The sequence below is a fragment of the Neofelis nebulosa genome, chromosome 3 (genome assembly GCF_028018385.1).
Source record: "Neofelis nebulosa isolate mNeoNeb1 chromosome 3, mNeoNeb1.pri, whole genome shotgun sequence".
Classification (NCBI taxonomy): domain Eukaryota; kingdom Metazoa; phylum Chordata; class Mammalia; order Carnivora; family Felidae; genus Neofelis; species Neofelis nebulosa.
This window is the reverse complement of record NC_080784.1, coordinates 175,217,666-175,243,844: the sequence shown is the minus strand read 5'-3', so window position 1 is coordinate 175,243,844 and position 26,179 is coordinate 175,217,666. Positions and strand designations below refer to the sequence as shown.

Genomic DNA, 26,179 nt, shown 5'->3' with positions numbered 1-26,179 from the left:
TTGTGACTTAATAGCCACACGTTGTAGGTCATATATGTCATTTGGCACACATTCTAAGTGAAGGGCTACACTAAGCCAGCTTAATATTTGTTTCATCACATTTATTCCAGCCTTTAACTCATGACGGGATGGATGCATTAAAATGTCCATGCTGGTTTGCCTATTGTTACAGACACTACCTTCCGAACCATGCATAAGGTTGGTGATTTAATACCCGAAATACTCCAGTAAAAAGACACCTTTAGCTTTCTTGGCCACATCCTTAGCTTAGTTTCCTACAGAGAGTATTCTGCTGATTCATTTCCTGGTGCCCTCAAATTTGATTGTTTTATTCTTTCGAAGAAGCACAGTTTGCTTAGGGGTGGGTGATGATTATGTGGGCCGGGGTTAACAGTTGACAAAGACCACTTTAGCCTATAGTAAGAAGTATATGCGTTAGGTTCACTGAATACGCTGAGGAAATATTTATAAATAATCATATGCCTGGGTATGTTTGTGTGTATATAGTTATATGTATTTTTTACCACTGTACAATTTAAGTATATATAAAAACACTCATATACATGGGAATGCAAAACATCACACCATTTTAAAAGTTGTCTATTTACACTCCCATTTTGGGGGTAAAAAAAAAAGTGGTCAATTCTCAGTCTGCATCTTATGTGGCTTATCAGTGTAACACTTGACAAAACAGGTTCCTGTTTTCATTTTGCCTCCAGAGCATCATATTAGGTTGGTTTCTCTCCTACCTCCCTGGCTGCATCTGTGAGTTGCTTTTGTTTATTTCTCTTCTTCTGCCCAGCCTGTTAACATAATTAATGATTATGATTTAGTTTTGGGATCTTATCTCTAACTACACTTGTTCCCTCCACTTCCAGACTTGTATATCCAATTGCCTAGTCAACTTTTCCACTTGGATATCTAACAGACATCTCAAATGAAATATGTCCAAGACAGAACTCATAATTCATAATGCTCACCTTCCAATCTACTCCTCCTATTGCTTTTCCCATCTTAGTAAAAGGCAGCCCCATTATTCATCTTGCTCAGGCCAAGCCTCAAGCTCACAACTGACTGCTCTTCTTTTCTCATATTCCATATGGCATCATCAGCACATCCCATTGGCCCTTCCTTGGAAATATAATCTGCCAACCTCACAACCTCCATCACCCTTCTGGTCCAAGCCTCCATAACCTCTCTACTGTATTATTGTCATCACTCAACTCTCTGTCTCTTGTCCCTCCTTAGTCTCTTCTCAGCACAGCAACCAGAGTGATCCCTGTTGATGCTTGATTCCAACCACGTCACTTTTTTGCTCCAAACTCTTCAAGGCTTCCCAAATCACTTGGCATTAAAGCCAAAGTCCCTCCAATTGCCTATGAAGCCTATCCTTTCCCACCATCTCTAACTTCATCACCACAACTCTCACACTTGTTCACTCTGCTCTGGGCCCACAGGCTCCAACAACCCAAAGGTGCTGTCCCTCCCCACCCCCACCCTCACCCCCACTCCCGGCAATGTCTTTGTGTGTTCTGTCTCCTTGTCCTGGAAGGCTCTTCCCCCAGATACCACTCCCTCTCTGCCTTCACATTCTTTTATCAAAGGTCACCTTCTCAAGGGAACTTCTCTGACCATCCTATTTAAAGTGCAGTCCTCCACCCCACTCCTTGCAATCTCAGTCCTCTTGCCCTGCTTCGATTTCCCTTCAGAGCGCTCATTATCAACTGACATACACTTTATTTGATTGTTGTTTTTGTCCTCACATTACAACTTAAGATTCACGAGAGTAGGGATTTTTGCAGGCTTTGGAAATGAGTACTTTTTAGCACCAAGAACAGCATAATAGACAATAACTCTGTGTTGAAAAATGTAGTGGAATGTCACAATTAAGATACATAAACACGTGAATTAAAGGTATATATGGTGGAAGCTAGTCTCCAATGTATGCCCCAATGATCCTTATCTCTTACTAGTCATGCCCTTGTATAGTGTCCCTCTCACATGTATCAAGGTTAGTCTGTGTGATCAATAGACTATGTGATGATGTGTGGCTTCTGGGAATAGATTATACAAGCTAGTACAGTTTCCACCATGCTATCTTGGATCATTGTCTCTGGGGGAAATCAGAAGCAATGTCAAATGCCCTATGAAATAGGTCACATGGCAAATAACTGAGTTCTCCATCCAACCGCCAACACCATTTTGTCAGCCATATGAGTGAGTCATCTTGGAAGCGGATTTCCCAGCCCCAGTCAAGCCTTCATATGCCTGCAGCTTTGGCCAGCCTCTTGACTACAACCTCACAGAGATCCCAAGCCAGAAATACTCCACTAAGCTCTTTCCAAATTCCTGACCCACAGACTATGTGAATTCTTTTTTAAATGAATATTTCTTGTTGCTTTAAGCCATTCATCTCAGGGTAATTTGTTATGAAGAAATAGTAACCGATACAGGTTTTTTTTTGTACTTGGAAGTAAGGCGTTGCTATAACAAAAATCTAAAACATGGGAAAGCTTTGGAACTGATCCGAGGGTAGAAGTCAAAAGGATTTTGAGAAGAGTGTTAAGTGAAGATCTAAGGGATTTTGAAGAGACTGTTAGCAGAAGTCCGATGACCTTTGAGGAGGCTGCTGGTGTAAGCTTAAGAGAACATGTTATTGGACATCAGAGAAAAGTGAGTCCTCCTTACTTAGTGGTATATTCGCGATAAATGTATGACTTTTTTCAGGCTTTGGCTTAAAGCAATTCACATATTTGGGATTCTGTTGGATTCTTTCTTGCCTCTAGAGTCCAAAGAAACCATAGTGATATTCCATGTTTTTATGACTTTAGATTGCCTTTAACTAGATTTCTGTATTGCAGAAATTCACACACGCACACACACTATGATTATATGTGTAGAGTCTTGTGATAATAACAATAATTTAATTTCAAGAGTATCTGATTGCATAATCAGAGACTATTTTTCCTTAACTTCAGAAATGGCACCCCCATGGTAATCTCTCTTTTCTGAGCCTAGCTCTCATGCATCTTGCTTAAATTGTTGGTGATCTTTAAATAGCTGTGAAGCGACTACATGAATCCAATGTTAGGTAAATATTTGTGGTTTGGAGTTATTTTGGATAATGCCAGCAGGTTTTCAGTTTATGAAAGAGTAGGGGTCCCTGGGCAGCTCAGTTGGTTAAGTTGATGAAAGAGTGATCTGCTAGCAATCCAAAGAATAACAGAATGAGGTGCAGTAATAATAGGGTCCGGGAAATGTTGGGTTGGGGACGATTCTTCAGGGGAGCTGCTGTGTATTTTATCTTGTTTGACCTTGTCGTCGTGTGTTACAAGGAAACACATTCCCTGATCAAATGGGAATGGGATTGCCTTTGAATGTATTATCTGTGAGTGACATCATTACATTTAAGGAATCTGGGGACAAGAGTCTTTCAGTTTGGTCTGCACAATTGGTAAGTGGTGGGATTCTTCTGAAAGGACTCAAGGCCCAGATTTCTAGAAGCAGGAGGTGAGTGCCAAGGGACAGGAACAGAAGATTCTGTGCCTGTATTCGAAACTGTCACTGCAATGGGATGAGCTTCCTCCAAATAGTTTTCTTGCAAATACATGCCACGAAGTGCCCCTACGATAAATCTCCAAGTCAAAGGAGAGATGTGGAATGCCCCAGTGTGATAAAAACAGATCTGACTTGTAACTTTGGCCTCCCCATCTGTCCAGTGATGTAAATGAATGTAGCAGGACCTACACACCTCTCTCACTTCCTCTCTCCTGTTCAACGAGGACTGTGAGAATTAACAGTTGATCAGAGAGCAAAGTAACCAATGGGATGTCGCAGCAGAGCAAACTCGCAGCGAGGTCTGTGAAATCGGGCAAAGCGCAGCCAGTGTCCATTCAGCTGGCAAAGCACAGCCAGTGTCCATTCAGCTAGCTTAGATCTGTGTCAGGGCAGAGCTTGAGGCTGTCCGGAACCCTTTTTGTTACGGAATGCCAGCGACCAGGGGAATCCCTGCTTCACTATTTGCATATAGATTGAGAAGGAAATGCAGATTTGATCATTTGGTTTCGGTGTAACTTTCTAGTCAAAATGAAACTAGCATGTGAATATTAGTGTGTGAACCTTCTTAGGATGAAGCCTGACTGCTGTGGCATTTAGGAAGCGCGCTGTGTTGTAGCAGCACTCACTATATACATTGTCCCTGCATCAAGTGACGACCATGATTGCTCATGCTCAGACCCTAGGGTTCTACAGGATCCAGCAACCCATTGTTTGCACACAAGGGTGTATGAATTAGCGATATTCGCGGCACATTTTCTTTGTTTGCACCCTAGTCCCCTGTGAATGGATTTACTTTAAAAAGTAGCTTCAAAGATGGGGTGGGGGGTGGTTCAGTCGGTTAAGCGCTCGGGTCATGAGACTTCCGGCTCAGGTCATGATCCCCCCAATCTGGGAGTTCAAGCCCCCTCCCCGCTTCAGGCTCTGCCCTGGCAGCTCAGAGCCTGGATGGAGGCTGCTTCGGATTGTGTCTCACTCTCTCTCTGCCCCTCCCCACCGCGTGCTCTGTCTCTCTGTGCCTCTCAAAAAAATAAATAAATAAATGTTAAAAAAACCTTTTTTTAATGTCGTTTCCAACATAGGAAAGGTTGGATTTTTTCTTTGGTGGACAAGAGTGATAATACATGTTCATCGTTAAAACAAATCACCCCCCATAGGCAACCACTGTTGACTTGAGTACACCAGGTTCCCCTGGCTAACCTCCACTTAACCAGCCCCCTAGGTTAACTGATGCGGCCTCCACTCTCTCTGTAAAGCGTCATCTATCTGCTGCTTTCAGCAAGCTTAACACAGGCCATTGGCATGCTCAGCATGTACCTGGGCACTTCTTCCCCCAGTTGTGATGTCTGCTTGCCAATAGTCAGTTTGTTTGCCCCCAGACACAATTTAAAAGGTTGCAATAGAAAAGTTACAATGTAATTAGGAATTATGGAAATGATGAAAAATGACGCAGAAGGAACATTCTTATGAAAATCAGGTTGTTTCGGAAAGACTTGATAAAGGTGAGGCACACCAAAAAAAACCAAAAAACAAAAAACAAAAAAACTGTCAGATTCGGAGTGAGCAAACAACTATAAAAGACTGAAAGTTCATAGCTAAAATCTAGCAGGATTGCCCTCAGATTGCTTCACGAGCGTCTTTAAGTTTTGCTCCACTTTTAAAACCTGGAAAATTGCAGCTGATGCATTAAGAGTGAGAGACTGAGTAGGTGGGTATTGTGATATTGTGATTTATAATAAGACATGTATATTTAGTCTTTGTCTATCTCTGGAACAGCGCTCCTAAAACCCCTGGAATTTTCTAAGAGATGAGAGTGCTAAAGGAATCTTTTGTTATGTTAATGAGGTAACTTTTAGAAAGCACCTAAGGATGGGGGCTGGCTGAGAGAACCAACTGGGCCATCAGTCCCCTGCTTCCTGGGAGGGGAGAGGAGGTGGAAGGTGAGCTCGGCCACCAGTGGACAATGATCAATGATCCAATCAATCATACCTAAGTAATGAAACCTCCCTTAAAACCCCAAAGGAGAAGTTTCCGAGAGCTTATGGGCTGGTTGAAAACATGGATATTCAGGGAAATTGGTGCTTCCATGGATCACGGAAAGTCTGTGCCCTTTCCCCATACCGTGCCCTATGTACCGCTTCCATTGGGCTTTTCCTAGAGCACAACCTTTTTTTTTTTTTTTTAACGTTTTTTTTACAATTTATTTTTGAGACAGAGAGAGACAGAGCATGAACGAGGGAGGGTCAGAGAGAGAGGGAGACACAGAATCTGAAACAGGCTCCAGGCTCTGAGCTGTCAGCACAGAGCCCGACGCGGGGCTCGAACTCAAGGACCACGAGATCATGACCTGAGCCGAAGTCGGACGCTTAACCGACTGAGCCACCCAGGCGCCCCGAGCACAACCTTTTATAATAAACCAATAATCTAGTAAGTAAGCTGGTTTCTTGAGTTCGGTGAGAGGCTCTAGCAAATTAACTGAACCCAGGGAGGGGGTCATGAGAACCTCAGATCTATAGCCAGTGGGTCAGAAGCACAGGTGACAATGTGGACTTGTGGTCAGCATCTGAAGGTGTGTCTTGGGGGGCGGGGGGCAGTCTTGTAGGAATCTGACATCATCTCCAGGTAGATGGTGTCTGGATTGAGTTGAATTGCAGGACACCCAGCTGATGTCAGAGAATTGCTTGGATGGGGGGGGTGGGGAGCCCACATGTCAGAATCAGTACCAGAATTGTTAGTTCATGTTAGAAATGGAGCTGGTGATCCAAAGTGGGATGAAAGTTAGAACTATGGGTAGACAACACAAAATGACTAGAGACACTCTTATCAGGAAACTTATGTCTGAAGACAAAAAAAAAAAAAAAGAAAGAAAGAAACCCAGGAACCGCCATCTTCCGGTAATTCACCAAAATGACCAACACAAAGGGAAAGAGGAGAGGTACTCGCTGTATGTTCTCCAGGCTTTTCAGAAAACATGGAGTTGTTCCTTTGGCCATATCCATGCGAATCTACAAGAAAGGTGATATTGTGGACATCAAGGGAATGGGCACTGTTCAAAAAGGAAAGCCCCAAATGTTACCATGGTAAAACTGGAAGAGTCTACAATGTCACCCAGCATGCTATTGGCATTATTGTAAACAAATAAGTTAAGGGCAAGATTCTTGCCAAGAGAATTAATGTACTTGTTGAGCATATTAAGCCATCAAAGAGTCGAGATAGCTTCCTGAAGACTGTGAAGGAAAATGATCAGAAAAAGAAGGAAGCCAAGGAGGAAGGTACTAAGGTTCAACTGAAACTCCAGCCTGCCCCACCCGGAGAAGCACACTTCCTGAGAACTGATGGAAAGGAGCTTGAGCTGCTGGAACCCACACTCTATGAATTCACAGCTTGATAAACGTAAAAAAATAACGACCTCAAGACTGTAAAAATGTTTCTATTAATTGAGTAGTAGTGTGGTGTCCTCTTCCCCAAAGAAATATTTAAAGCCAACTTTGATTGTGTCAAAAAACAAAAACAAAAACAAAAACAAAAACAAAAACAAAACCCCAATACAAATAGTAAATCCATATAGTGCTTAATCTGTGTCATGGATTGTTTAGACCCTGAAAACATTTTACTCATTTCGTTGTCATAATAACTCGATGAAGGAGTAAGGAGGTAGTACTGTTATCCCCATTTTACTGAGATAGAGCAACGCAAAGTTCCCTACTTTAGATGACCCAACAGGAAAAAGAGTTGCTCCATTCAAATGCAGGTGGTGTGGGCCTTAGTGCATGCCAGTAGCCACTGCCTTCCTCTGGCCCTCAATTCTACAGTGAAAGATTTAAAGGTTTTAAATAAGAACAAAATTAACCATGAAAATTATTTATTATGGAATTATTAACGCCTGTATAAAAGTAGAGAGACGACTAGGATGGGTTCCATGTACCCCTCACTCAGGTTCAACATTGACCAACTCATGGCCAATCTCTAGTGCATCTACCCCCCATTCACTCCCTCCTGCTCTCGGAATATATTAAAGCGAATCCTAGAAATCATATTTTCATCCACAAATACTGCAAAGTGCATCTCTAAAAGAAAAGGACTTCTTTTTTAAATTTTTTTTATGTTTGAAGATTTTTTTAAGTTTATTTTGAGAGAGAGAGAGGGAGAGAGAGAGAGAGTGCATGCATGTGTCACCCACACTGTCAGCCCAGAGCCTGACACATGGCTCCAACTCACAAATTGCAAGATCATGACCTGAGCCGAAATCAAGAGTTGGTCTCTTAACTAACTGAGCCACCCAGGTGTCCCAAGGACTTCTTTTTAAAAGTGTAACTAGAATACCATCATCACACCTGAAAAATGGACAATGATCTCTTAGCTCAATCAAATATCCAGGCACTATTTGAATTTCCTTGATTGTCGCAGGGATTTTTCCTCCAAATAGGATCCAGATAAGATCATTGCAATTACTATCTTTAATTGTAAGCTACCCTTTTCTCCTTGCAATTTATGTGTTGAAGAAAGCAGATCCTGTGTCCTATAGTTTCCCACAGTATGGATTTTGCTGATTCCATGCTGCCCCGCCTCCCCTCCCCCCACTCCCAGAATCGTTGAAGACATTTTCCTGTCTTCCATATTTCTTACAAGTTGGGAGTCCTATCTAGAAGTGCAATCTTCTTCTAAAGGTAACCAGGCAGGTTCTTTTTCACAAGTGATGTTAAACCTCTAGGTTTAAAATATTGGGGTGCCTGGCTGGCTTAGTAGAGCATATGACTCTTGTTCTTGGGCTTGTGTCAGCCCCATGTTTGGTGTAGGATCAAAACAAAATCTTTAAAATAAATACAACACAATAAAAGTTGATGTGTTTCCATCCAGTGCAGCCAAGGGAAACTCTTCCATTTGGCTCTTGGGTCCTTTTGACACCACTTTCAGTTTCGGTAGCTTCCTTGCTTTCTACACTGACTAGAATGTTCCAGGTTCACCCTATTGTATATATTGCCTTTAATGATAGTCTCCATATTACTCTTTTTCAGTTAGCTGATCTACAGCTAGAAGGCATGGTTATTAAGGTTTCCTGGATTCATCTTCTGCTTTTGCCTGGTTTGCTACGTGACCTGGGCACATTACTTGGCTTTGCCTCAGTTCCCGCATCTCTAAAAATGAGGGCCATAATAATTGCATTTACCTCAGGTGTTGCTACAAGGATAAACTGAATTAACGTATGTAAATCACTTAGATCAGTACCTGGCACGCAGCAAAAACTCAACAAATGTTAGTAATTATCATTAAGTCTATTAAGACTGCTTTCAGTATATCATCCTGAATTTTTTTAAGTTTGACATACTTGTGATCATACTTTATATTGATTTGTTTCCTTTTATTTTCCCACAAACCTAACAACATAGGCATTTCGTATCATTTAACAAATACAAGTTCTCGCTCTCTTTTTTTTTTTTTTATTTTAAACAGGGAGAGCTGGAGCAGGGGAGAGGGGTGGAGGGGGAGAGGGGGTGAGAGAATCTCAAACAGGCTCTACCCTGGTATGTACCATAATTTATCAACTTACATGCTCTCTGATAAAGATCGGGTGATCTCCAGTCTTCCCCTATTATAAATAATACAGCCGTGAATATCTTTGTGAACAGAAGTTTGTTTTCCTTTTGCGCTTACACTTCTTTACTATAAATTTCCAAAAGTGGGATGACTGTATCCTAGTTATGACCAAACCTATTTCTCAGTGGTTTATACTGATTCATATTTACCTTGAGACTTTAGCACGGTTTACAAAAAATGTTCACAGACAGCCAAATATTTTTTCATGTTCTTTTACAAAATCCAGTGACGAAAATAAGCCATTTGCTGAATGGCTGAAAAAGAATCGGCTGGCTCTATTAATAAGAGACGGAATAACATGGTCACAATCTCCGGGCGGCCATGTGCGACAGCGTCAGCCTGGCCTTGGAAGTCAAACTGGTGGGGGGGTGGGGGGGGGGCAGGGAGGTGGGGAATGTGACTGCCACAGCCTTCATTGTGGTGGGAAAAAAAAAGAAAAGAAAAAAAAAACCCCACCCAGCACTTTGAGTAATCTAGTAATTGGGTTCTGCCCTCTTCTGAGCTGACTTGAGACCACAGTCACGTGAAACAACCACCAAAAGATGGTTAACAGCTTCAGCAAGTGTGACCTGGGCTTGAGGAGTGTCAAGGTGCTGGGAGGGGAAACAACTGACCTTTCAGGGCCCCGCTGCCCGCTCTCCAGCGTGGCTGCCAGGTGACCGTGGCTGAAACCGGACCCACGGCCGCCCTGCCCAGCACTAAGCCCTTCTGCAGATGTCACTCCTGGAGGAGGGGCCTCCCGGAGGGGGGCAGGCTATGCAATTCATCCGCCCACAGGAGGTGTCACTTTCGAATTCACACCAAGGCTTTTGTGTGTGCCAGATGTGACCCTGATAATCCTTCCCAGTTAGGAGCCTTAAACTTGACAAGAGCCGGAGAGTGCTTAACTATTGCTTCCCCACCCTCAGCTCCTTGTGGAACTTTCCATCCTTCTGTGAAATTTGCTTTGTGGATTCCGGACACCAGTGTTAAAACATAAGGTGACTGGTCCCCAAAGGCTGGGGACCCCAGTGTGCACTGTCTGAGCCACTCACTCCTAAAGCCCGCTAAAGCCCCCTTCCACATGGTTACCCCCTCGCAAATAGCTATCTTAATGTAGCTGATCTTTCAGCCTGATGGTTAAGCCACAGAAAGCAAGTCAGAAAAATGTGTGGTTGAATTCTGCCTTCAGTAGTCATATCTGCATGATCTTCTGTTCCTGCTCCTCGGATGCAGGTAATTAAAGCTCCTACCTTCTGCCTTGCACTGTTGTGAAGACTAAATGAGGTCCTGCACACAAAGTGCCTGGCATGTTCGAAGTGCTCAGTAAACGTGAACTCACACTGTCACTGTGCATTTAAGCCACTTCCCCCCCCACCCCCCTGCTTCCCCACTGCCCCAATTTTTGGTACGCAGCGGGTTTCTTCCTTTGTGATGGGGATAGTTTTGTTTCTCTTTGTTCCACAGTCTTGGTTCTGGCATTTGCATGTCAGTGTAGCAGGAATGGGGGGGACCCCCCAACTCCCCCTCCCCCCCCTACTTCTGAAATGCACCTTCGTGAGCGACTTCTCTCCTGGTCTCCCAAGTGGAAGTCCGCCCCTCTCTTAGGCATCCAGCACTGCGAGCATGCACAGTGAGTCAAATGGATGAAATGTTCCTGTCAGCACTCACTCAGGTCAATTGGTTCTCGATATTGGAAGGGAGAGAGAGGGAAGAAGCAGGGCGTTCTGCGCCAGAGTCCTGGCTCGCGAGCTTCTAGTCCTCTGGCAAAAGCAGAAGGTGCATAGCCCCACCCAGGCTGGGGGAGACCCCTCCCTGCCACCATCTGTTTAAAATTAAAATGTTGCCATCTGCCAAAAAAAGGTTTGGACTTCCCCACTGCACCTCTTGGCTTCTGTCACAGAGGGAGTCAGAAGAGGAGGAGGGCTACATGACAGCCAAACCATCCTTCCATTCCAGGAGAAAAGGCCAGATCCAAGCCCCGCAGTAGAGTAGCGGGGCAGAGGCCTAGAGTCAGAAGACCCAGGTCCTGTCCCCGTCCCGTCATTAGCTTTGTGAGCTGGGCTTGACTCTTCATCAACAAGTGGATGTAAGCACGGGGGACTTGACTCTGCGTGCCACCTATGAAGTATCTTTTCCAAACTATTAAGTGTGAATTGAATCAAACAACTAGATCGAACTACCAGTTTACAGGAAATACAGGGGATAGAGGAACATATTAAATGACACTACAGCAAAATCCAAAATGTGAGAAATTTTACAGGGTGAACGGCTTCATTTCTTCAACAAAAGGATGACAGGGGAGAGAAAGGACCTTAAATATTAGAGATTTAAGAGACTTATTAACCAAATGCAATGTGTGGACTATTTTTGGTTCCCATGCACGTGAACCAACTGTCAAAATACATTTATGGGACAATCTGAGATATTTGAAAAGTGTTTGGATATTTGATATCAAGTAATTATTGGTATTTTCCTTAAATATAACACTATCATTACAATTATGTCAAGAAAGTTCTTTTTTAGTCCTTTTAGTCAGTTCTTTTAGTCAGACACTCTTGATTTCAGCTCAAGTCATGATTCCAGGGTCATAGGATTGAGCCTTGCATTGGGCTCCTCACTGAATGTAGAGCTTGCTTAAGATTCTCTCTGTCTCTCTCTCTCTCTCTCTCTCTCCCCCCCCACCTTCTTTCTGCCCCCTCCCCCACTTTCACACACTCTGTCTCTAAAAATAAGAAATAAAGAGTCCTTTTTTTCTTAGAGATTTTAAATATCAAAGTATTCACAGATAATGGAAGGATGGTATGATACAGAAACAATATGTATGAGATTTACTTCAAAATAATCTAGTAGAGGAAGAGTGGACGGGGGATAGATGATGAGACAAGATCTATCTTGTGTTGATAATTACTGCAACTCTTCAAAGGATTCATGGGATTTCGTTATAAGAGTCTCTCTGATTTTGTGTATGTTTGGAATGGTTCATCATGAAAAGTTAAAGAGTGCAACAGAATGTGGGCTCTGGAGAGAGGGAGAGTTGCCTGGTTCTACCTATTATCGGGCCAATTAACCTTTGACTCAGTTTCTCCATGAGGACAACAATATCACCTGCCTCATAGGATTGTTGTAGACACAAGGAAAGCACTAGTGCCCTTTCAATGTTAGCTGTCATTATTAATAAAATAAGAGTTTTGGACTAATTCATCTCTATGGTTCCTTCCAATTGAGAGAGCATCTGATTCCAGCCTGTTTCTATCACATCTTTGCCCTCTTTATTTTCTCTACTCCTCCTTGTTCACCTTTCTGGAAACTCTAACTTCCTCTCGTGTTCACTTCCCTTTGCCCGGGGCATCTGGACACTTTACCTGGGTGGCCAGGTGTCAGTTCCATAAGGCATGTTGGACGGATTCCTGAATTGGCAGGTGGAGGTTTCTGATTTCCTCACCTGCCCACTCACTGCCTGGCTCTGTTTCTAGTAGCTTCCTGTCAGCTGGAACAAGAGCTCAACGCTTCAGGACGCAGGCAGAAACTTGGGATGGAGAAGGATGAGTAAGGCAGTTACATCCTCGCTCCACCTCCTCAACCTCCACACTCCTACTCGGGGAGGGCGGAGTGAGGGGCAGAAAGGGAGGTGCCCATCCTGTCTCGGCTCTGTGTCCTTCTGGCAGTGTGGGCAAGCCGTGGTAATTAAGAGTGCTAACTCCACGGGCTCCTGGGTGGCTCAGTCGGTTAAGCATCAGACTCGATTTTGGCTCAGGTCATGATCTCAGGGTCGTAAGATCAAGCCCCACATCAGGATCTGTGCTGACAGCGTGGAGCCTGCTTGGGATTCTTTCTCTCCCTCCTCCCTCTCTCTCTCTCTCAAAATAAATAAATACACTTAAAAAAAAAAGAGTGCTAGTCCAGAGCTGGACTGCTGGGGGTTGAAGTCCTGGCTGGCTCTGCTTTTGTACTAACTGTCCAATCTAGGACCTCTCTGTGGCAGTTTCCTCACTGGTAAAATGGAAACGGTGATAGTACCTGCCTCATGGGATCATTGTGAGGACTAGATTGAACAACACTTGGCACGCAGACGGCGCTCGGCACTTGTTGGCTGTTGTTACCGTCTTTATCATTGCCATCATTTTGCACAATGCGCTTTGAGAGCTCAGTCGTGTGCCTGGCACCTCACTTAAGGCCTGCTTTCGGACCTGCTGAATTCCCACACCGGCTCTGGGGTCCACCACCAGGAGCTCAGGCCAGCACTGTGTCCGGTGGGTGTGGCACAGACCAGAGTCACACAAGAGGAAACACTGTGTTACGCCCTTCCTGATTTCGGGTCTCTCCTTCACGCTAAGGCAATCTGGGGCTAAGACTCTTCCAGAGATGAACCTGGGATGGGATGGACCAGGGAGAAGACAGGAGGAAGAGCAATGGCCTACAGAGGGTCACATTTTGCGTGCGCAGTAGGAGAACTTCCCCAGAAAGACCAGTGATGGAGGTTCAGTTAGGAATATCCTGGCTTCTCCCTAGTCCTGTCGAAGAAAACATTACTCTGTGCTGGCTACGCCCAACTCCTCATTAGAGGTGCCTTGAGCCATGAGGCCGTGGGTCAGGTGGGGGCCCATTGTTTGGTGCCTGGAGCTCCTAGTTACCCTCCTCTGTGGAGTGGCAGCTAACACCTCAAAGCTTTTGGCTCTGAATCATTACTCAGCATTGGCTGGAGCCCAAGAAACATGCAAAACAAGGATGGAACCCAAGAAATGTGGAAAATAAGAATAATGAGAAGCAACAAGAGGCCAGAATCACAAAGGTAATAGCCCTGTGGAAAATAGGCCCTTGGTCTGAGCTTGCCGGGGGGGGGGGGGGGGGCGGGGGGGGGGTTGATGTAGGCACCCAGGGCCTGGGGTTCGTCTAGTTCCTGTTATCATCCCTCAGAACACAGAGCATGACATTTAGTCACTGGGCTCCCCTAAGGCATCAGATCTACTTCCTGACTTGAGACCCCAAGCTAATAAATACGCATTCCTACCCATCCCTTTCCTCTCCCCCCACTCCCCCACACCATTCCCCACCCCAACCTCCCAAACTATAAAACTGCAGGCTGGGAAACTTGTAAAGACAAATAGCCCTTGTGCTCCCTCCTCTGGGTATTGAGAAAGATCTGGAATAGAATTAGCTTTGTGGGGATTTCCAGGTGCTGAATCCCTCGAGCACGTTTGAACTGAGCCTGGCTGTTTTCACCTGCCTGACAAGGGGTGGGCCAAGCCACACCCGGTCGAGCCAAGTCCTGGGTCCAAAGTGTTTGTCACAGTGTTTCAGCAAAGATGTCAGGCCAGACTTAACTGAAACAAAGGTGAAATGATTAACAACCACAACACCCAAAGCCCAGCTCTAGTGATAAAACTTTTACTTTAGTGTATCTTCCGAAGTGTAGGTAGAGAAAAATCTGCCTCTGAGTAAAAGGAGCATGTGATTTTGTGTAATTTGAGTGTCGGGATCTCAGCATCAGTAAGTCAGGTGTGTCTATGAGCGGGGAGAGGGTGGTGAGGGAGTTTGTTCTGTAGCACAATAGTTGGAGAAATTTTTTTCTGCCTTGGACTTTATAAAGACAAAGGACTTGTTGAAAATAACAGAATCCATTCTCCATAATGAGAGCCATGTTAGACTTAGTATACGTAAAGTATATGTGCAACGTATTATGAAGCAGGGGGTTTCAAACTGCCTCCCACTTTCCACAGTATGCCCAAGCAATGCAACACTTCCTCTGTATGGCTTTGTTCTCAATTGAGGAATGGGAATGTGAGGCCCCAGCACTTCTGGAAATGGAGAGGACACTTGTACATCTGAAAAATAATGCTACACACTGAATTGTGTCCCACAAAAAAGGTAAGTTGGAATCTGATAAGGGATTTATATCCAGAACATATAGCAAACTCCTAAAACTTAACAACAACAACAAAAACAAACAACCAATTCAAAAATGGGCAAAAGACTTGAATAGACATTTCTCCAAAGAAGATATACAATTGGATAATAAGCATGTGAAAAGATGCTCATCACTCATCATCAGGGAAATTCAAATGAAAACTCAATGAGAGTACCTCACACTCATCAAGACAGCTGCTATCAAAAAGAAAGAAAGAAAGAAAGAAAGAAAGAAAGAAAGAAAGAAAGAAAGAAAGAAAATAATAAGTGTTGGTGAAGATGTGGAGAAATTGGAACTCTTACGCACTGTTGGTGGGAATGTGAAATGGTACAGCTGTTGCTAAAATAGTTTCAAAAATTTAAAAATAGAATGACCATATGAGCCAGCAATTTTACTTCTGGGTATATACCCAAAAGAATTGAAAGCAGGGTCTTAAAGAGATATTTGAGCACCTAGGTTCATTGCAGCATTATTTACAATGCTTAAAACATGGAAACAACCCAAGAGTCCATCAGCAAGAAAAAAGATAAGCAAAATGTAGTGCACGCACACACACACACACACACACGCACACACATACAGTAGAATATTATTCAGCCTTAAAAAATATTATTCAACATGTTCAGCAAATATGCTCCAATACGGATGAAATTTTAGGACATTATGCTAAGTGAAATAAGCCAATCACAAAAGATAAATAGTGTATGATTCCATTTATGTGAGGTACTTAGAGCAGTAGTAGAATGGTGGTCACCAGGGCTGGGGGAAGGAAGGTATAGAGGTCTAGTGGGTATAGAGTTTCAGTTTTACAAAATGGAAAGTTCTGGAAATGCAAGGAGGTTATGGTTGTACAATAAGATGAATGTATTTAATACCACTGAATCGACACTTAGAAACGGTTAAGACGGTAACTTTTATGGTATGTGTATTTTACTACCAAAAAAATAAGAGGGGAAAAAAAAAAGAGAACAATCTTCTCTAAAACTTTATGGTCCCAGGTAAATACCATGAGAATAAAAAAATGTAGACTATGCTTTTTCAAGTTGTTCATGTTCAACATCAGAAATCTTTATTAATAAACAGTAAGTGGTGCTATGCTAAATAAATAAATAAAATCTTGCTTTTGATATTTTCATTTAAAAGGCTAAAAAAACCCCAAACACCCAAATTGTGTGTTACTCTTAACGCTGGCCATAAGGGGCAAGCTTTAATTTAAATAAATTCTTTAAACTTTAAAAAAAAGATATTTTGGGGTGCTAATCCCCAATTCCTCAGAATGTGACCGTATTTGCACATAGGGTTTTACAAAGGCAATCAAGTTTATTTTTCTAATTGTATTTTGCACGTTTATTTATTTACTTTTGAGAAAGACAGAGAGACAGAGACAGAGCATAAGTATGGTAGGGGCAGAGAGAGAGAATCCCAGGAAAATTCCACATTGTCAGCATGGATCCTGATGCGGGACTTGAACTCACAAGCCATGAGATTATGATCTGAGCTGAAATCAAGAATCCTTCATTTAACCGACTGAGTCACCCTGGCACCCCTGAAAAGGTAATCAAGTGTAAATGAGGTTGTTCGTTTCGGCCCTAATCCAGTATGACTGGCGTCCTTACAGAAAGTGAAATTTGGACACAGACAGACATAGAGGAAAGACAACATGAAGAGATGGAGAAGTTGGCCACCCACAAGCCAAGAAGAGAGGGGCCTGGAACAGATCCCTCTCTCACAGTCTGCAGAAGAAAGCAATGCTACAGACACCTTGATCCCAGACTTCTGGCCTCCAGGACTGTGAGACAATTCCTTTCTGTTGTTTAAGCCACCCAGTCTGTGGTACTTCATTATGGCAACCGTAGCAAATCAATACAAGCAACAATAAGTAATTCTGTGATGTACCCCTCAGCTGTCTCCTCAGGGCCTGTCTGACCAATGGTGTGGAGAATCTTGGGGGTCTCGGCTCTGTCTCCGGTCCCTCCTCATGAAGAACCATTGTAAGCCCATGACTAGTGGGGCTGGGGAGACAGTCTACATTTGTTGGTCTGACTGGAGTCCTTCCCTCAGTCCAGAGAAGCTGTGGCCCAGGTGGTCTGACCTACACCGGACCTTCCATTACTCATGTTTCAGCCTGGCGTTTCTACTCACAGGTAGTCCCTGGTCTTCCTCTCCTGGGAGTGACCTGGGTTTGACCTCCTTCGGTCTTCAGCGCCTGGTGGCAATGGAAAAAATGTGAAAGTTCCTTTGGTGGAAGAACCTTACTTGGAGATTGTGTTGAAGATAACCGAAGATAACCCGGGAATGGTCACTAACCATCCCCTGCGTGACAGAAACAGACAATTACTGCTTAGACATTTGCCCTACCATACCATTTGGTTTTACTGGACATCGAGATGGAACAACTAGCTGTGACTGGCGCAGAATCCCAGGCTTGACATACAGCCACCATGGCTGGTTCCATTTTAGTGAGGGACCCAGGTTTCCGGGGCAAGCCTATCTGACTGAAGCCTCTATTGCTTTAACTCTTTTGGATTTCCGGTCACACTGCCACCATTTGCAGATCGATACCTAGCACCAGGCAAGAGGGGGATAGTTGAGCAAAGTCCACTGCCACTTTCAGAAAAGCAATTCAGAATGCACTCTAAAACTGCAAATAAATAGCATGAACACACACTTGCATTTATTTGTATTTTCATAAGGAAACAGGTGAGAAGACAAAATAAGAATGATCACCAACAAAGGAGAGAAGGAAGTGGGGAAGAGGGATGAAGGGGCAGGAGGTAGTGACATCTCAGGTGTACCGTGCTTTGGAGTTCTGACTTTTGTTCTTGTTATTTTGTTCACTTATTTTTTTAAAATTTTAAGTGTTTATTTATTTTTGAGAGAGAAAGAGGGAGCATGAGTGGGAGAGGGGCAGAGAGAGGAGACACAGAACCTGAAGCAGGCTCCAGGCTCTGAGCTGTCAGCACAGAGCCTGATGATCTGAGCCGCAAGATCACGACCTGAGCCAAAGTCGGACACTTAACCAACTGAGCCAGCCAGGCGCCCCTGACTTTTGCTCTTTTTAGAAAATGTTTTTTCATTGAGATATAATTACCATACAGTGTTATATCAGTTTCAGGTGTACAATATAATGATTCAATAAGAATTCTGACTTTTGGATCTTATGCATGAATTACCCATTAAAAATAAATTTTTAATTAAAAAAAGGCATTACTGAAAAGGCCCCCAGAGCCCCACTTTTGTTTCTGAAATAGACCCTATGTAATTTGTTAAACATGATCTTCCTTTAAGTGCTTGCCTTACCCTATATTTTAAAATGGTGACAGTCTGTTTTTGTTTGGCATAAGTGAGAACCTGTAGAACATGTTGGTGATAATGCCAGAATGGGCATTAAATGCGAGGGTAGGATTTGGAAGACTTTGACCTCATAGCTTGGACTTCATAGGAAACCTGAGTGGCCTTGGGCGAATCACTTAACCTTTCTGTTCCTCAACTCTTTATATGCAACTCCAGCTTAATTCCACCCCTTCTCGGTGCTCTTAGGTTTTCACGTGGCTCCCAGGTGAAAATATCTGAAAGCACCATCACCGTCATCTTGACAGTATAGTATCCACTCGACCACGTACAAGTAAAGCCACTGCAAAACCTACAAAGCCCAAAAAGAGACCTGGTACAAATTTTCCAATATTCGTGCGTGTCTCTATGGCACTGTCCAGAGACTGGAGTCACTCAAAGGATGGATGAGGGTTTTTTTTTTTTCTGGCTCTCACTCCCACCAAGCAATTTGTTAAGAGTTGGAGGGGCTGTTTCCTAAATAAGAAGGAGGGCTGCCTGGGTGGCTCAGTTGGTTAAGCGTCCTACTCTTGATTTCAGCTCAGGTCATGATCTCGCGGTTCATGAGATCAAGCCCTGCGTCCGGCTCTGTGCTGACAGCGTGGGATTCTCTCTCCACCCCTCCCTCTATCTTTCTCAAAATACATAAACTTAAAAGAAATTATATTAAAAAAAAAAAGGTGGAGGCAAAGGGAGACGTAAAGTAGTCGCTTCATCTGGGCCAGAAAAGGAACTCTGGTCCTGTGAACAAATGACAAGTAGGAAGTAGTAAGAATGCTCAGCGATAGCTTAAAATGTTTAGGCTTCTAATCCTCTCACTTCCCTATCCTAAGAACACAACATTAAGGAAGAGGTGAGGAAGGTGGTAAGATTCCTGGAAGAGGTTTCTTTCTTTTTTTTGTTTTAAACATTTATTTATTTTTGAGACAGAGAGAGACAGAGCATGAACAGGGGAGGGTCAGAGAAAGAGGGAGACACAGAATCTGAAACAGGCTCCAGGCTCTGAGCTGTCAGCCCAGAGCCCGACGCGGGGCTTGAACTCACGGAGTGAGAGATCATGACCTGAACCAAAGTCGACTGAGCCACCCAGGCGCCCCACCTGGAAGAGGTTTCAAGAGTGAGACAGGAAAAACAAGAAAATAAAGAATACAATGTGTCCTGAAACGTTGATAGGTTTCCCTGTAGGGTTTTTTTTTTTTTTTTTTTTTTTTTTTTTGCCCCCCTAGAAAGATATCCAGGATTTTGTCTCCTTTTAACAAAAATTTGGAAGGAAAGGGTGACATAATCCCCAGAACCGTGAAACCTCTTTATGCCAGGTCATCACTGGAGTGCTTTTCTCACATTCCCTCAAGAAGCCAACCTACAATGTGGCAAGTTCTGGAAGCCAGGAAGGGAGGCGGTAATCTGAGCGGAGCTGCAGGGCGGCTCCCGGAGGAGGAGGAGGAGGAGGAGGAGGAGGAGGAGGAGGAGGCGTGGGGAAGGCGGAGACCCAGCTCCTCGGGGCCCCAAGCTGGGCCCCTCCTATTGCCACAGGGGAAAAGGAGGAGAGACCTACATTTAAAAAGGCAGGAACCTACCAACTGCAGATATCCTAAAATGCCCAGTGCGAATTCCCACTTGTGAGGTCAAATGGAGGTCGAGAGAATTACCTAATCATCTCTAAACCCCCTCTTTTGAGGGGTTGAGCCAGGCTGGCAACACCTGAAATCATTAACTAAATCTAACTTGGTCTTTAAAACTTAACCCAGGACTGTTTAGTTTAGTTTTGTTTTTAATTTGGCCTGTGCCAATTTTTCTGGTGGCATTTCTGTTACTTCCTGTTTGTGACTGAGTATTCCTTGCCCTGCTTCCTTTTTTTCAGAGTTGGGGGGTGTTAGGTCGCCAGGACTACCATTTCCACTTAGATGTTTGGAAAAGGGGTATGTGTATATGGGTGTGTTGGATTGGAAGGGAAAGAAATAATAACTCGCGTTAAATTTCTGTGTTATAAAACACTTTTCTCACATGTTCAGCTCCTTTCATTTACTTTCTACAACAGCACGAGGGGATAAGCAATATCATTATGCCTGAATTAGAGATGAAGAAAACTGAGGCTTAAAAGGGTTAAAATGTTCAAGGTCACTCATCAAATAAAGGAGCAAGAACCTGAATCTGACTCCCCACTTCTGAATCCAAATTTAAAGTTCCTTTCGCTTGCTTAACTCTTAGCGGAAAGCAGAACTTTGATTTATCTGGCAAAATTCTATTCTGAAGGATTTATTTGTTCAATTTTAATTACAGAGTTTATTTCTGAAATGTAAAACAAAACAAAACAAAAACAACGACTTCACTTAGGCCCTTCAGCAGAGCAATGGAACAGTTCTTAAGGCTCTGCTATTTCATTTTTTGGCAGCTCCTGGGCGGTCTTACAACATGGCTATTTCCAGGGCCAGGCCAGGGTGTTCCTGCTTCTCTTGTACCCAGGGGGTGCATTGCCAGTGACAGACATTAGGGGGAGCATGTGTGTAAGAGGAGGGAAGCCACTGGGGCTCAGGCAGGAAATGTCTGAGATCATGTGTCCTTAACAGGCCCAGGTTGGAAAAGCCCCCCACCCCAAGTCCGAATGCTTAGAACTCCAGCCTTCTCTGCAAGGTTTGTACTTACTGATTCGAGGGGTGGGAAAAGTCAGCCTCAGGATGTTGTAGAAATTAGTCATCTCTATGCCTACAGGGTCAAAGGGAGTAAACTTGGTCTCCACATTGTCACTGAGGAAGGCCCCCCAGCTCTAGGCCTCTGCAAGTCAGAGAAGGCCCTTGAAGCTTTGTCTCTGTGTCAGGGGAGAAAACACAGAGGCCCAGACGATGGGTTGTCCTGGGTCCTGAGAGGACAGGAATTTGTAGGGTTTGTGGCAAGAGAATTAGAACGTACATTGCAGAGGGGGGGAGATGTGTGCCTTTTTTTTTTTTTTTTTTCTTTTCACGATATTTCTGCCTTCCAAAACAGTGCAGGTGGCTGGCTTGGTTTTCAGGTGCCTTTAGAAGGCACTCGCTTCGACAGAGCCTGTTAACTTATTGTACATTTTGACAAGGGCCTTGAAGTCAGATGGAAAAAAAAACAAATACCTTTGGCATTGCATGACCCTAAGCCCAGAGTGAGGTTGGGAGTGAGTTCTGAGGCATGCACACCTTCTGGAATAGCTCTGTATGCTGACAAGCTGCTTTTCTTCTGGGGTGTAGCATCCTCTCTTTTTCCCTTTCTGGACCCAAACTATAATTTCTTAACCTGGGAGAGAAAAGTTGCAGCAGGGAAGATACCCTGAGGGTTGGCTGGCAACAATTTCCTTTCCAGTGAAAGATAGGAGAAGCAAAAGTTGGCACTTGCCTCCGCTTTGGATTTGTATATATAGAAGATAATTGATTTTCTGTTGTGAATGGGGGTTATTTACAGAAAACATTGTTTTGGTCTTGGTTACAAATGCACGTGAAATTTGTACTCTAATGCACTTGCTTCTGTATTTTTTTCTTTCTCTTGGTTTCAAATGTTGACTTCCTAAGGTATCTTTCTAGAGCAGTAGAAAAAATAAACAAAATTTCCTGTAAAACTACCATGTGGGCATCTCTGCCTGCATGTTGTTCTGAACATAAAAACTCCCTTCGTTGTGAATAAGTTTAAAAAGATGTAATTAGGGCAACCAAAATGAAAATGGACAAAATGGCGGCCCACCGAGGGTATACGGTACTAAAGTTCTTTGGGTCTCCATTCTTGTCCAGGTTTCCCCTAATATAAAGTGATACCCATGCCTCATTTATAGTTCTCATCATAATGGTACCTATGTATCCTCAATATAAAATGATGCCTGTATGTTAACTTGGTATAGTATAAGGAATTTAGATAATCTTCTAGAATGTTTCTTACTTCTCATGGTCAATCGGGGAATCTACATTTGCAAGCACCCTCATTCAAGTAATTTATATATTTATTTGTTTGTTTGTTTATTTACTAAAGTTTATTTATTTATTTTGAGAGAGAGTGAGCAGGGGAAGGGCAGACAGAGAGGGAGGGAAAGAGAATCCCAAGCAGGCTCCACGCTGTCAGCGTAGATTCCGACCTGGGGCTCAAACCCAGGAACCGTGAGATCATGACCTGAGCCAAAGTCAAGAGTTGGATGCTCAACCGACTGAGCCACCCAGGTGCCCCAGTAATTCATTTATTTAATCACTCTTGATTGAGAACCCACTATGCCAGGCATAGGAAACAAAGGTGAAGATCCTTCCTTGGATAACTCACAGTCTAGCACGAATCCTCACATTTCCTTGTATGTGTGTTTATGCATGTCTGTGACCGAAGGAGTGCTCTGAGAAAATGGAACAGAGACAGTTTCAATCCACCTGCAGGAGTCAGTACTTGCAGGGGTTGGGACTCAAGCTGCTGGGATTGAATCCGGGCTCCAGCATTGATGAGCTGTGTGGCTGGGTCAAGTTTCTGAATCTATCTGAGCTTCAGTTTCAGTATCTTTCTACTACGGGAAGAATAATGATAACCATGGCATGTTTTGTGTGTGTGTGTGTGTGTGTGTGTGTGTGTGTGTGTTTTTTCCCTGAGAGGATTCACTGAGCTGAACCATAGTAAGCACTCAGTGCGTGTTGTGGATGATAATGATGCGGTGGTGGTGGAGGGGAGGTCAGGATGAGGGAGAGGAGATGGAGAAGGCTTCACAGAGACCTGCAGGGTCAGGACTTTTGGTGGGGTGGGAGGGGGGGAAGAGGGACCTGCGGAAGGGTGAGGAACATTCCAGAGGAGGCCCCTTATTGTGTTCTAACAAGCCCTCCAGGTGGTTCTGATGTGCGCTGGGGTCTAAGAACCACTGAGCTGTGGGAAGCTGTGGATTTCAAGTAAGGGGATGATGTGCTTGGATTTCTGGGTTTGGAGACAAGGCGGTGGTGGCTGTCTGTGGGATGGATCAGAGATGGGGGACCTGAGGGCAGGACAAGGGGTCCAAGGGAGAAGTGATGGGGAGCTCGAGCTCAGGTCATGGCAGTGGGAATATGTAGAAGGGGTATGGCGACAAAGGCAGTGGCAAAGGGGCTAGGTAGATGACATTGAAGCATGAAGCAGACCAGATTTAGTAATTGGATTTAGGGGTGAGGAAAAGGAGGAGGCAAGGGTGAGCCCAGGGACAGTGAACACAGGGCTTTTAATACCAGTGACTAAATAGTGCCTCTGTGGTCTTGCTGAGACCGTTCCTGTGCCCCTCCCCTCCCCTCCTTCATCGCTGCCAAGGTGACTGACAGCACAGATTGGCATCTGTGCAGGAGGTCTGGTTCCCCTCTGGAATGCACTGTGCTCTCCAACCACAGACATCACCTCCCCCAGGGCCCCACAGCCCAGGGAGTCATTCCACTAGCCGTGGTTTCTGCCACATAGGCGGATGACTCACTCTCCCAGAACAGCTGGTGGCCACTGTACTTCTCTCTTCCACAGTTTGGGAGCACTACCAGGACCTGCCCCTACCCCCGCAAAAAGCACTTTGACCTACCCTTTAGTGTGAGTTCTCTTAGAAGGGCTGGCCACCCATCTCTCCAAAATTATCCTCACATGATTGCTCTGTCTACATATTAACTCACATTATTAATCCTTATTACTTTATTATTGCCACATCTAAAGTAGAGAGACTGCAAGAGGGAAGGTATTCGTGGATCCCATAAAAATGACGCATCTTTCCTTTAAAGCCGTGTCTCTCAAGTGTAGTCTGTGTTCCCGCCTTCTGCATCAAAATCACTTGAGGTTTTGGTAAGAATGCAGATTCCTGGGTCTTGCCATAGACCTACTGAATCGCTGGGAGTAGGGAGTGGGGTTAGAAACCAGGGAATTTATATTTTTGTAAGCATCCCCAAGTGATGCTTTCAAATTACCTACTGAAAAGCAGCAGCGATGGTACTAGAATTTTCTGGTATTTTGACCTGTTTTGACCTGCTCCTCAGCTAGAATGACCTCACCCCTGTGGACTTTTCTAGCTTGCTTGGAGGAAGGCAGTGCATCTTCCCCTGGGGAGAACATCCACTCTAGAGGCTACCAAGTCAGTGCTATTGCTGTTGTGTTCATTTCCTGGAGGCATGGTCGGCAGTGGGGGGGGGGGGGGGGGCAGCAGGCAAATTAAGCACAAGTACATAAAACAAGTCCAACATATCTGTTGAAAAAGACAAATGCTGGGAATGCAAACTGGTACAGCCACTCTCCAGAAAACCTCCAAAAAATTTTTGGAGGTTCCTCAAAAAAATTAAAAACAGAACTACACTATGACCCAGAAATTGCACTACTAGGCATTTATCCAAGGGATACAGGGGTGCTATTTCGAAGGGACACATACACCCCCATGTTTATAGCAGCACTATCAATAAAAGCCAAAGTATGGAAAGAGCCCAAGTGTCCATCGATGGATGAATGGATAAAGAAGATGTGGGATATATATACAATGGAGTATTACTCGGCAATCAAAGAGAATGAAATCTTGCCATTTGCAAATACGTGGATGGAACTGGAGGGTATTATGCTAAGCGAAATTTGTCAGTCAGAGAAAGACAAATATCATATGACTTCACTCATATGAGGACTTTAAGATACAAAGTGGTTGAACATAAGGGAAGGGAAGCAAAAATAATATAAAAACAGGGAGGGGGACAAAACATAAGAGACTCTTAAATATAGAGAACAGAGGATTACTGAAGGGGTTGTGGGAGGCGGGGAGGGGCTAAATGGGTAGGGGCATTAAGGAATCTACTCTTGAAATCATTGTTGCACTATATGCTAACTAATTTGGATGTAAATTAAAAAAATAAATTAAATAAAAAAAAAGAATTATGAACTTGAGACACACACACAAAAATAAATAAAGTTAAAGCTGATATATTAGACCAACTTATTAAGAAAACATCCACAAAAGTGAGAGACATATGACTAAACTGTAAAAATCTAGTGATTCAGCTGAGAGGTGAAAACTATAAAGTAATGAAAGAAAGTTATTAATATAAAAGTTAGAATAGTGATTAATTTGGGAGGATAGGAGGGAGTTGGGTTTGTGAAAAGTTACACAGGGGGCCGGGGGGTGGGTTTTTTTGTTTTTTGTTTTTTGTTTTTTGTTTTTTGTTTTTTTACCTGGGTGGTGGTGACAAGTATATTCTCCTTAAATTCTGTATTGTTTTGCATGATTTTTAAAATCTTATTTTATAATAAACAAGTTTAAATAATGAGAATCTAAAAAAAACAAAACAAAAAACAAAAAAAAGACAAATGCATTCTCATATTCAAAATAATAGTGTTGGATTACCTTACAATATTCCTCTTTCAAAAGACAAATTAAATTCCAAATAGTGGTATTGACTCAGCACCCATGAAACATTTTTGATTGGTTATTTTGGTTGGGGTAATGGATTTCTCCTAAATGAAGTCCTCTCCCTTTTATGCCCAATGACTGATCAAGGTCAGCAAAGCAATCTGTGTGGTCAGACCTAAGGTTGATTGCTGTGCAGAGTTAACTGAGCTCCTGATAACATTACAGGAAGACACCATCGTCAAAGTGCTTTGAACTCTGAGAAACATAGAAAAGCAGTAGGCACATAGGTTCAAAAAATATTCTGAGGGGCGCCTGGGTGGCGCAGTCGGTTAAGCGTCCGACTTCAGCCAGGTCACGATCTCGCGGTCCGTGGGTTCGAGCCCCGCGTCAGGCTCTGGGCTGATGGCTCGGAGCCTGGAGCCTGTTTCGAATTCTGTGTCTCCCTCTCTCTCCGCCCCTCCCCCGTTCATGCTCTGTCTCTCTCTGTCCCAAAAATAAATAAA

At 43.7% G+C, this 26,179-nt stretch overlaps 1 pseudogene; it reads left to right on the top strand.

Moving 5' to 3' along the window:
- Window positions 1–6,378: 6,378 nt before the first annotated feature.
- LOC131506216 (large ribosomal subunit protein eL21-like) lies at window positions 6,379–6,943 on the top strand (annotated as a pseudogene).
- Window positions 6,944–26,179: the final 19,236 nt, after the last annotated feature.